The 13,037-nt window shown below is 39.2% G+C and overlaps 1 protein-coding gene across 1 annotated transcript in view; it reads left to right on the forward strand.

Annotated features, from left to right (window-relative positions):
- Positions 1-13,037, forward strand: part of METTL15 (methyltransferase like 15) — a 68,677-nt gene that overhangs the window by 34,284 nt on the left and 21,356 nt on the right. The window lies entirely within an intron of this gene.

The raw sequence follows: 13,037 nt of genomic DNA on the forward strand, positions 1-13,037 counted from the left end.
GGGGTGTTAAGTTCCAGAATGTCAACTACATGACGAATCAGGAGTCTTGCAGTAGCATTTGCAGTAGTCCAGCCTAACCATAAAAACCTCCAGTTCTAAATATTCAGTGTTAATTACCAGTGCTTATTTTGGTTAGGTAACTTCAATACTCTTAATAAAATCATACCGTTCCAACTGTTACTCATTATGAGGCTTCATTTTTAAAGCATCCTGTATCTTAAGTCACTGAGTTACAAGATTATTAAACCTCAAGCTGCAGAACTATGCCCAAAGATATGGTTGGAAGAGACAAGTATGGCTAAATTAGGGGATTTTTTCTATATACAGAACCAATAAATGAAGCTCTTCTTGTACTTAGCCAGAAGACAGCTGGCGTAATAAGTCACTGAATGAGAACACTAAGGAAAAATACATTTGAGGTTTGTATTTTAAACGTCTCTTTGCTTCTTGGTAGTGATTTTGTCAGAATTCAAAGAGGGTAGAGTTCCAACTGCAAATTTTGCATTCATTTAGCCTCTCTGTTTATTATTTTTAAAATTTAAAATATGTAGTGCTGCTTTAATAAGGAGAAAATGGGTCAGGGCCTGTTAGATATTCAGTGTGTGGGTGGGAATCCTTTGACGTGCTTTCTGGGGAAGCCTCTAACTTGGGAATTGCTGCTGAGAATCCAGGAGAACAAGATAAAAATTCAGTCAGTAGCAATATATATTACAAGTAAACCCTTTCACACCCACTGAAAGGGAGATGTTAGAGAGGTGGCTGAAATCTGGCAATCAACCAGCATCATTGCAGGCTTCTAAGTATGAGAAACCTATGCAAAAGGGCCAATATGTTCTTTATAATTCTCTGAGCAGAATAAGGAATTGTGCTCCAAAAGTAAGGATGGAATGGCCAGCTGAGTGTTGTATCTTCTGGGGAATACAGAATTTATTTTATTTAGTTCTAGGGAAAACAGAACATCTTTTTATTCTGTTTTATTGATGTTTATAGGATATTTGAAAAACACAACTATATTAATAAGATTATCAGCCATGGACAATAACACAGGGCACAATCCAGAGAATACCTTAGATCTTTTCATTCTGTGTGTCTGTTCATATAAGCAGAATGCATTCAGCTCAAACTTCAGGTGGAAGTAGTCATGGGTGTATGAACACCTTCTAAGCATCCTCAAAATGCAGCATAATTTAAGACCAGGTATGCAAAGAGTAAGTACCTCCTTAGAAAGGAGATGAAAGAGAAATGATGCACAAATCCCAGTGTTCCTTTAAAACAATATGTAGCTTAGTATTAACAAGATGTAGCTGGGAGAAAGCCATGAAGGTGGTAACATAAGATGATGGAGAATCTGAGCATACTGATTGAAAAGCCAACCAGTCTTCACATGTCAGCCTGATGCTTGAGAAGATTGCATGAGTTGGGTGCAACAGGAAGTGATCCTGCTTCCCTGAGTTATTCCTGCTTCCCTTGATTCCTTTTCATACTCCTGAGATATTGCAAGGTCGGGCAGTCAGTGTGGTTATCTACACATGAATTTGAATCATCTTAGACATCTTTAGACAATGGAGTTCTAGGCCAAGCAGCTGAATTACATTCCAGCTGGAGAAAATACAGCTTATAGACCACAGATAGCAATCAGGAAAGGAAGAAATATTCTGCTGAATGTTGTTGTTCTTCCATTACAGTTTTTCATCAGTGTTTCTAGGAATACTATAAAATGCTAACTGTTCTTCCAGAGGGAAGAGAGAGCAGAACCTTGTCTTTTCTAAAACAAAGAATTCTCCATGCTTAAGGGTGAGGAGCTGAAAAAAATTTGACTTTTTTCAGTACGGATGTCTGGCCTGTCAATTTATTTTCAAGGACATTGTCTATACATCCTAGCTCAACTTCTTGAGGAATGCAGTGCCAAGTTGCTTTAACCAGCAGTCATTTCAGACATGTCCATTATATTGTTGTTGGGTTTGGGGTTTTCTTTTGTTTGTTTGTTTTGTTTTGTTTGTTTTTTAATTCATTTATCAGCGTGGTATAAAAGTGCTCAAAACATCTTTAAAGTTTAATGTTGTAGCTCTTACGTACAGAGTGTTTCTGAGGACAGTTCTGTGAAGGCTAATCTGGGTTGTATTTTTTTTTCTAAAAGGAACAAATGTCTTTAGTTTTTAAAGTAAATAATTATGATGCTGAAATAATCTTTGAATTTCCATCATCCATAAAGGAGGCACTGGCTTTTCCTTTTAGCCAGTTTTCCATTTTCTTGGTTTTGATAAGGAAGTTTCTCCTAGGTGTTTAGGAGACTTAGATACTTTTACATTACTTTCATAACCATTAAATTACTAAAATACAAGTAAAACATTTTCTGTTTGTTGAACTTCAAATCTAATTATAAATGTTTAATAAAAATCAATGCAAAAAGAATTTAGAAATGCCTTCTACAAGCATTTAAAGTATTTTTTTGGTAGTTGAACAGTTGAGTTCTGGGTATATTTTCATTATAATAACAAACCAGTTTGGTGTTTATAAAAATAATGAGCATTTTGGAAAGGAAAGAGATAAAGTACTCCTTTCAGTGTATTTATTTTTATTTTTTCACAACAGCAAAACTCAAGCTTCTGCCTTTTTCTTTCCAGTGAGAGGGAGGAAGGGAACAGAAGAGAACATAGGTTTTAATCTGAAGTTTTTTTACACCTGGCAGCTAATTGTCTGCAGATCTTTTTATCTTGTTGAGAAGGTGGTATCTTCATATCTGTCAGCAACAGTAGGATATTAGTTTGCCGTTTGTCAAGAGCTGTAACTCTGCACAAGAGGACAAAAACTATATAGTACTCCTCCTTGTATCACACAATAAAGGGAAAAGTCTATTATCTCAGTATGTAGCTTATAATTCTTGACAGCAGAAGATTCCAGCACTTTCAATTGAAGGTGGAGAGGATATAAATGTGTGGACAAAAGGTGCTTGTCACTTACAAAGAGAAGGTCAGGACTTGTTGGTATTAACGCCAGACTTGTCCTTTCCTAAGTAACTAAAATAAAAGGTGGTAGTTTCCAGTTCCTAACTTTATTTCTTCCAGTTTTATCAAAAGGCAAAAATGAAAACACTTGTCAGCACACACTCAATATAAAACACATAAATACGTATAGGGAAGTTGAGTTCAGATGATTTCTCTGATCAGCTCCTTGTACTTCAAATACTATTATTCCTATCTTAGATACATTAGGACTATGCATGTAAGTGACAGGCTATAAAAATGAATTACTTTGACTACATAATTTTATTTTTTTCTTGTCATAATAATAAACATCATTTGCATTTTAATTTGATTTTGGCCTTTGTGACTCAGCTGTTCCAAGTGTTGTGCAGAATATTCAAAGGACTGAAAGTAAAATCAGACAGTTAATTGCTGGCTTTGTATTTGGATGCCTGAAAAATACAGCAACTTAACTTGATCAAGCAGCAAAACTTTGGGTAGAGAGATTTCTGTGGAGATGATGTGTAACTTGGAATGGAAATTACCTGTGGCCTTGTCACCACTGAATGGTGCAGGTGTTTGAGTAAAAGTGATCTTAACTCTTGACACACATTGATAAGAAATGATAAAAATATGTCTCGACAGCAGATGTAGTATCGATGCTGTTCACTAGACAGTTTTACAGTGATTATGAGAATCATAGAATGGTCTGGATTGGAAGGTCATCTAGTCCAGCCCCTCTCTGTCATTAAGCAGGGGCATCCTCAACTACATCAGGTTGCCTGGAGCCCTGTTGAGCCTCACCTTAAGTATCTCCAGGAATGGGGCCCCAACCATCTCCCTCGGCAGCCTGTTCTGGTGTCCCACTGCCCTCACAGTAATGAACCGGTTCCTAACATTCAATCTAAATCTGCTTTTCTCTAGTTTGAAGCCATTGCCTCTCATCCTATCGCTACAGGTCTTTGTAAACAGTCGTTCTCCATCCTTCTTGTAGGCCCCCTTCAGATACTGGAAGGCTGCTATTAGGTCTCCCCGGAGCCTCCTCTTTTCCAGGCTGAACAGCCCCAGCTCCCTCAGCCTGTCTTTGTAGCAGAGGTACTCCAACCCCCTGATCATTTTTGTGATCCTCCTCTGGACCCACTGAAAGGCTGCTGAAGTTGAATTTTTTTAAACACAAGTCAGGCAAACAGAACCCAGTTCCTTCCAATAATGATATGCAGATTAGCCATTCATCTTCTAGGTGATCTGTGCCACCTGCTAGTCTGGGAAGGGAAAGAAGAGAAGAAGGGAAAGCACTTCCTTCCCCCAAGCCATTGTGTCGTTATGTCTGGGGGAGCACTGTTCATTTTTTTGAATTCCACTGATTTCATGGGGACCTGAAAACTGCCCCTTTGCCCCTGTTTTTATAAGAAACAGATCCTTTGTTCTTCCCTGTTGCAGTGCTGCATCCAGTCACAACCTGTTACAGGTTTAACACATCTCTGAAGCGCTTTAGTCAAACTCTTTGAATATTTTAAGCTCGAATGACAATTTCAGTAGAGCTTTATATGAAAAAATGTGCACCCTTTAACTATAACCAGAATGTTCTCAGTGTTTTGGCTTTCTGACGTCTTTCTGTCCCATAATCAACTTTAAGAGGTACTGCAGGTGGCTTGGAGGTAGAGTGAGTTAACGATTAATAAGGATTTCCGCAGCTTTTTGCGTCACTTTTTATTTCCGAATCATTTGCTAACAAGTCACCTAAGGGCTTAAAATCGACCAGGACAATAAACAGCAGGAGCCTGTGGTGAAATTGATGCTGATGAACACAGAAAATAAATTACAGAAGTCAAAATAAGTATTATTTTATTGGTTGCACTTGATACTATAACAAAGTGTTTTATTGTAAGGAATACAAAGAACCCATTCAAATAATGATTTTCCTCTTGTAATTTTATGTAGATCCTAAACTTCCCTCTTTATGTTTAATGCAGTGATGATTCAGTTTATCAAATGTTGCTGCCTGTTTGTTTTTTGTTCCTCCAGAACATTCACTCACATGGATATTAGTCTTAATATATCATTTTTGGACAAGAGTGGTGAGATTCTGGAATAGGCTGCCCAGGGAGGTTGTGGATGCCTTTTACCTGGAGGTGGTCAAGGCCAGATTGGATGAGACCTTAAGCAGCTAAGTCTAGTTGAGAGTTGTCCCTGCCATGATGGGGAGGTTGGAGTAGATGTCATTACATCAGGAAGGTATGAAGGTGCAAGTCTCTTTTGGGTGGTGCCCATGGCAAGGAACAATGGATCCAAGATACAAAACAGAGGTTCCACCTCAACACAATGAGACACTTCTTTATGGTGAGGGTGGTGGAGCCCTGGAGTGAGCTGCCCAGGGAGGTTGTGGAGTCTCCTTCTCTGGAGACTTTCAAAACCTGCCTGGATGTGTTCCTGTGTGGCCTGTTTAAAATGCAATGGTTAGTCAATAGCGGCAGAAAGAAAAACGACATTAGGAAGTTGTGTGTGCTGAATATGGAAAGTAAAATAGTCGCCTTTAATGAGAGGATTAAAATCTCCCCTATCTTTGTAAAAGAAATTTACTGTTCACACTCAATTGTGCTTTGAAAGGGCAGTTGTTGCTTGTTGCCTCTTTGGTGTTTGGGGGGGGTTGTTTGTTTTTTAGCATTTTCTGATACTCACTAAAGGGAAATATGTACTGGACGTTTAGGGCTGTTCTGCAGGTGGAAAAAAAAAATCCCATGCTTGCAATGTATACTAGAATATAATTTACTATTTAAAAGGTACTTGCAGGCAAATTTTACTTCCAGTACCTTTCTTCCACTCAGGATCAATACTGAAAATGGAGCAGACAACTCAGCAGTGAAAACATAGTAAGCTATTTTTTGACACATCTTAGGTACTCATGACAATCAATATGTAATAATTTTTGGGGGCTGTGACTTTTTTTCTTTTAAATTCAGATTGGTACTAATTGTCCTAATGCTCTTTTGAAAGGAACAAGAGTTAAATGCTGATGTTGGTATCATTTTGAGTTGTTACTTTTTCTTATCTGACTCTGTGTTTAAATGATCACATAGAAACTGAGCTTCTTAAACTTCATAACAAAAGATTGGTAAACTCTGCAGGGGCCACAGACAAACTAGATTTATTTTGGCTGCATGTTTTATTACAGCAACATCTTGAGCATTTTTCTTTAACCATGAAGAAAAGAGTTTTGTGTCTGCAGACATGGAGAGCATGGTACGAATATTTAAATTACTTAGCTCACATTCTGATCTCTGATGTGGAAATAATGCCTCTTCTCCCAGGAATACTTAAAGAGATGCTCAAGACAGGAATGATTTGAGATGAACAAGACTTGCTATTCAAGTGAAAGAGATTTATTAGTCACTACACGAATAGTTGACAAGCTCTGCCCAAGCTGACTGCTGAAGGGAAGAGGACCATCGTGGAGGATGGAGTAGCTTTCTTCATTAGGGTAGCACCATGGACCCTGACCTCTGTGAGGAGTAATGAGAGGAGAAGTCTTTTTCACTTCTAGTCAGAGTATGCTAACACTCCCACCTCCAGTCTAAGCACTTTGTAAGCTACAGTTGAACCATCTACAAAATTAGGAGACAGCCGTTTTCAGCAGTTTATAACCTGATTAAAGGAGGATGCCTCCCATGTGGCAATCTTTGAAAAGCATATCCCCAGAGACAAATCTCTGGACAAGGCCTAGGGGACCTGTGGTCTCCTCCATAGCAAGTCTCAGAGTGACAGAGTAGAGAACTGACCTGCTTTTATCTCCCAAATCCTCATCACAGTTGTCTCATGGAGTTGTCGCACCAATTTCTATTCTAGAACTGTGAGATGCTGGCTGTGCTCAATTAAGTGACCATAAAATTTTGGCGGAACAGCATATTTCTTTTAACTTCATTTTTGGACCTGATAGAGCCTCTTTTGTGTAAGTCCCTTAGCGTTTCAGTTGTCCTGAAAAGGAAAATGTTGCCATTTACGGTTATATTTTGGTGAGGTTGCAGATTTAGAATGGAAAAGATAAGTAATGCTTAATGTTACCATTTGATCAGGATGGTTTAGTCTTATCTGTGAGAAACCTAGATAACAGTTTGGAGAACCTGCTCTCAAATCAGTCTTACATAGCTAATCACAGAATTGTCAGGGTTGAAAGGGACCTCAAGCATCATCCAGTTCCAACCCCCCTGCTATGGGCTTTCCACTACATCGGGTTGCCCAGAGCCACATCCAGCCTGGCCTTTTAAAATCTTTTAGTGATGGGGCTTCCACCCTCTCTTTGGGCAACCTGTTCCAGTGTCTCAGTACCCTTATGGTGAAGAACTTCCCAATGTCTAATGTACATCTCCCCTCTTCTATCTTGGTTCCATTTCCCCTAGTCATATCACTACCCAATGTCCTAAAACAGTCCCTCCCCAGCTTTCTTGTAGCCCCCTTCAGATACTGGAAGGCCACAATAACGTCTCCTCAGAGCCTTCTCTTCCCCAACTCTCTGTCTGTCCTCACAGGAGAGGTGCTCCAGCCCTGTGATCATCCTTGTGGCCTTCCTCTGGACTTGTTCCAGCATGTCCAGATCTTTCTTGTAATAGTCATGTGTGTTACTGTGAGAACATTGTCCAATCCTTTCCCTATGGATGCAGCCATAGTTTGCACAGCTAAACCTCTTTGCATGTAGGTGTAACTGGAGGGATTCGGGTATTGAGCTCCACACAGGCACCACAGTTCTCTCCACTGTCTGGGTGGCTGCATTACAGAACCTGTAAACAGACAGATTTTGCATCTTAGACAATATTCAATGTAAAGAGAGTGTTTTGCTAAATAGTTGCTCTATAGAGTGAATGGAGATAAAAGGGAAAGCCACTTGCTACTTTGTGTGTTTATTAGAGAGGGAATCAAAGATTTATCTCTATGCAGATTTTTACAACTTGAATTTTACTACATGTCTTCTGGGTAAAGGTACTATAAATGTTTAAAAAAATGTCACTTTCACTCAAATTTGCTTACTCTGATTTTAGCCATATGTTTTGAAAACCAAAAGAGAATACTATCTGCCTTGTTTTACCTTCTCAAATCTAATGAAGAGGATATTATGAGGTAGAAAAATACTATTTTTATGCCATCTATCACCTTTGTTAACATTTTATTAGACATAAGTCATGTAGTTGCATAGTGACAATATGGTTCACCGTGTATTCTATTTTTGTAACTTTATTTAAAACTGACATGTAACTTGCTGTACCCGAAACCCCAAGTGAGCCAGTTATTGGAGTGTAACAAAGTTTTGACGTCAGAAGTGCTATTTATTCCACTGGCAGCCATTAGCAATGCATTACCCTTTGGCACTCGTGTTTTCAGAAACATGGTTAAATTTTTATGACCGGTTCTGGCCAATTAGGATTCTTTCTCAAGATAGAAATAAGGGAAGAGATCTTTTTACAACTTACTAAATGTAGCTTTCCAAAAAACACCAGCCTAAAAATACGAATTACTGCACACAGAGTTTGCAAGACGTACTATTGAGCCACGCTTGAGATGGACTGCTTGCTGTACGTGTGTATGGGAGGCAGGGGTTAAGCTGGGCTGCCTTGTGAAATGCATGAGCCCTTGGATTAGAATTTAATGTAATTACAGCTGAGTCATGCTTCTAGAGCAGTCTGGTAGCTTCTGTAGGATGTGAGAGGGCCTCAGGACTTAAGGTAGAAAGAATTAGGGAGATACAGGGGATGTGGAGGAAAACTGGGTGGAGGGGGTGGGCTTGGCAAAACCAAACATCTTGTTGATAGATTTTTAGTAGAGGTTTCTGTTGTTGGCTTCTTCCCCAAAACCTGAAACCTCAGCAACACCAACCTGCCGAGCGTTTGCATCCTGCATGCACTGCATACAGAATGTGATGGAACAGCTGCCTCAGAGGTTGCTATAGAATCTGATTCCTGGTGGTTGGTTTAGGATGGCTGGCTGCGGTTTGGCAATAAGAAATGTCATTGTCTACAAACAGATGCATTTTCCTTCTGTGTCATTGTTGAGATTCTTCTCCTGGGGGCTTGGTAATATGCACTGTAAATTCAGGTGTGACTGGAGTCACCTGTCTGCAGAAGCTCCAAGGCACCTGTTTGTACATGTTGCTTTACTGGTGTGCTGCAGATTTGTTTTGGAGGGAATGATTTTTTTGTATAAGAAGATTTTTCCATTCCTGGAAATATTCTCAGCTTTTGTCATAGGCTGTTTCTGCAAAATTGCTTCTCTTGAAGTCTCCAACCTTTATTATGATAGGCCAAGTTTTACATATTGTATAAATGGCCATGGTTGCAAACTAGAGTTCCTTATCTTTGGCATCCACATCCTAAATTTCCATGTAAGTAGAAGTACCAGGTGTTTGCATTATGTATAATACAGTTATAATATGGTTTTCAGGTAATTGCAGGGAACACCCATCTCTTGAGCAGGTCCACACATTAATTTCAGATGTTTTTTTATTTGTTTAGCATTCACCATTTTGTAGGGAACTAGATTAAACTAGAGATGCAAGAAACACAAGTGATTATTTATTTGAAGTCCAGTTGGTGAGACAGTGGAAATGGAAAGCTTGTTGTGAAGAACTGAGGTATATCTACAACTCAGCATTTCAACTCAAACTGCAGTTTGAGAAAGCTGAAGTGTAATTAGCTTCAGAGGCTGATCTCCATTTGTGCAAAATTGTGATATTTCAGTGATTTCATATCACTTGGATGGGATTTGTTTGTAATGAACATGAACATATTTACCTAGATCTCTATTTGTATTGATGTAGTGGAGAAGAAGCATGGCTCCTAACTGGGTAAATAGTTGATTATATTAGTAAATGAGAAATAATAGCAAGAAATAAGTGTCTTAAGAAGTCTTTCCTCTGGAAAACAGGAAGAGCTTTTGAAGCCGTATTTTTCATGATGGACACCCATTCATTGTTCAGAGAACATGGAAATTATAATCTCTTGAGAATATAAGATTGCATTGATTCTTTGTGGGGAAGAATATGGAAGAGAGCAGGAAATTCAGGAACATAAGGACAATTGGAGAAATACAGCAATTGAAGGATAAAAAGCAGTCTAGAACTGCAAGAAAAATGGAGCATCAGAAAAATACCTAAAAGTAGAGTGATTTGAATAATTCCTGATTGAAGGGAATAGGATATATTTAAGAGCAATAATATGAGTCAGAGGTGAAATGAATGGAAAAGATGTAAATGTGGAATGTGACAGGCAAAATAGCAATCAGAAGTATTGGCTGACTATTCAACACCAGTAGTTCAAATATACGAGGAACTCAGGGATTGCCGAGAAGCTTTAGAGGAATCCTCAGAGTATGTCTTCAGGATATCCAGTTCGAGGTAGAAGTATTGAGTGAAAAATTTTGCTTTTTTGTTGAGAGGGGAAAAGCCTCAAACTGCTACGTGGTTGTGCATTTCTGTCTTGCTTCCCTTTTCACTCTACAGCAGGAGTTTGTATGTCATCTCTTACAGTTGCCATGGAAAGTACCATGGCTTTACACCTCTCTGTCCACTTCAGCATGAAATCGATTGGTGAAAACACTTTTAATTGTGCTTGCTCCTCTGAGCAGTCTGGAGCCTCCTGGAAATTTCCCCCTCTTGTGAGTTTGGGGTTTTTCGGGTAACATCTGTGTTCAAGCTTTGAGCGAAAATTTTCAGTTGTTCATTTGAAATAGGAAATAGTTGTCTGTGCCTGATTACACAGGAACTAATGTAACATCTCCTGTCATGTTTGGCCAGCCAAGATTTTCTGAAAAAAATCCTGTGCACTTTTTGTGCATGCAGGGGAGGAAACAGGGATGATTTAAGTCCTGTGGGTAATGACTTTTGGTTCTTAGGAAGCAGTATAACACACACAAAAAAAGCAATGTAGGTAATTTGTTATACTCTTTGAAAAACAAAACCAAATAATAATTATTTGGATGCTTAACTTTATATATGTATTTTATATAAACTGCAGTTTACTAGAGGGGACGATCTATTTTTTTATGTTTCTGCATAGAGAGGGTGGATATGGACTGAGCGGAGGTTTTGGGAAGGCTGCCTTCTGCAAGTGTTGAGCACTATCTCCTAACAGAGGCCCATTTGTGTCCAGTTCTGAGCCCCTCAATTCGAGAACGACCTCAGGAAACTGCTTGAAAGAGTCCAGTGCAGAGACACAGAGGCGATGGAGTGGAACATCTCCCTTATGAGGAAAGGCTGAGGGAGCTGGGGCTGTTTAGGTTGGAGAAGAGGGGACTGAGGGGTGACCTCATTCATGTTTATGAAGATGTGAAGGACAGTGTTGGGAGGATGGATCCAGGCTCTGCTCAGTCATGTCCAGTGATAGGACAAGAGGCAATGGGTGCAAGCCGGAGCAGAGGGGGTTCCATGTGAACATAAGGAAAACATTTTCCCTGTGAAAGTGACAGAGCCCTGGAACAGGTTACCCAGAGAGGTTGTGGAGTCTCCTTCTCTGGGGACATTGAAAACCTGTCTGGATGCACTCCTGTGTGACCTGTTCTAGTTGATTCTGCTCTGGCAGGGGTGCCGGACTCGATCTTTCAAGGTCCTTCCCACTCCTAACCTTCTGTGCCTGAAGATACTTTGGCATTCATGATACTGAAGGAAGGAGAGTCAAAGATGCAATCTAAAGCAGAAAGTTTTCTGTATCTCCAGTATCTGGTTTATCAAAGCAGAACACCACCTTGCTAATAAATAGACTGAGAAGACTTGGCACTATGATCTCTGCCTTTCTGAAATTGTACTTGGGAGGCTGTTGACTGAAAGGAGAGGAGAGAAGGGCATGAAGGGAGAATTTCTGCCTATATTTCTAGCACAAAGAAACAAATCTGATAAAAGAATGAACCCCCTGATGCAGTCTTAGAACTACCAGGAAAAAAAGACGAAAGAGAATGGAATGATAGACACAAAAACTGAATCAGTCACTTTTTCTGAGACTTGAAATCAGATGTTACCAACTGTAAATTTAAATGCAGATTTCCTGATTAAAATAAAACAACTTCAACTTTTAATGACTAAAAAAAAACCCCAAAAAACAAAGAAAGTAAATCTTGGAGGTTAGAAACATGGGTTGTAAGTAATGTCATGAAATTACCTGGTTGAGTTTTCTCGATTTAAACCAAACCCAAATATACTTCTGGAATTTCTTTTCCTCTTCTTAGAAACTTCTTAAATAACTTGAATTGCACAAATTATCTGTCTGGGTGGTTTTGTGTAGTTTATACACAGATTTTTTTTTTTCTGGTGTCTAGTTTAGAGCTGCTTTGCTGCCACTTCAGTTAAGTATTCCTTGAGTTGCTCTCACCCAGCATGCAGAGTGACTGAATACTGACGTCTTTTTAACAGCTTCTCAGAGAGATGCATCCTGATCCCTTCCACCCTTCTTTTATTCAGAAAGCAAAACCAAACCAAACTACAGCTTTCAGTATTTCTGTATGACTCATGTGTTCTGGCCACCTTTTTTGTTGGTCCCTGGATCTTGTTCGATTTGTTGACTACTTCTTTAAGCACTCTCTGTAATAACATCATACTCTAATGCAGAGTATTTTTGCTGTCTGATGTGCTCCAGGTTTGGTGTGGTATTTTTGGGTTGGATTGTTTGGGGGGGGGTGGCGGTGTGTTTAGAATTATGCTCATTTACCATCTGTGTTTTTTCAGCTCAAAGCCATCTTGATCTTTAAAAAGAGTATTACTGTTCTGTCAGTATAGAAAGAATGACTTGTACCAGGCCCAGGATTGGTGAAAGTCCTGTTGGGTTACCATCCAATTGGACTGTGGACTGGATGTGTTTTAAACTACAGAGATTTTCACCATAACTTCCTAGTTTCCTATAAAGTTCTGTGGAACAGTCAAGGTCTAGTACTTTCTGTATAGTTTTGTTGTTTCATTTTTGATGCTTTGTTTATTTTGTTTTATTTTGGGGGGTTTGTTTGTTTTGGGTTTGTTTTGATTTTTTTTTTTCCTTGTACATTGGTTCTTCAGTAACCTCAAAATAGAGGTCATGAATGCCCCAAGCCTGTCAATGTTTAAGGCCA

This window comes from Indicator indicator, chromosome 21, assembly GCF_027791375.1.
Source record: "Indicator indicator isolate 239-I01 chromosome 21, UM_Iind_1.1, whole genome shotgun sequence".
Taxonomy (NCBI): Eukaryota; Metazoa; Chordata; class Aves; order Piciformes; family Indicatoridae; genus Indicator; species Indicator indicator.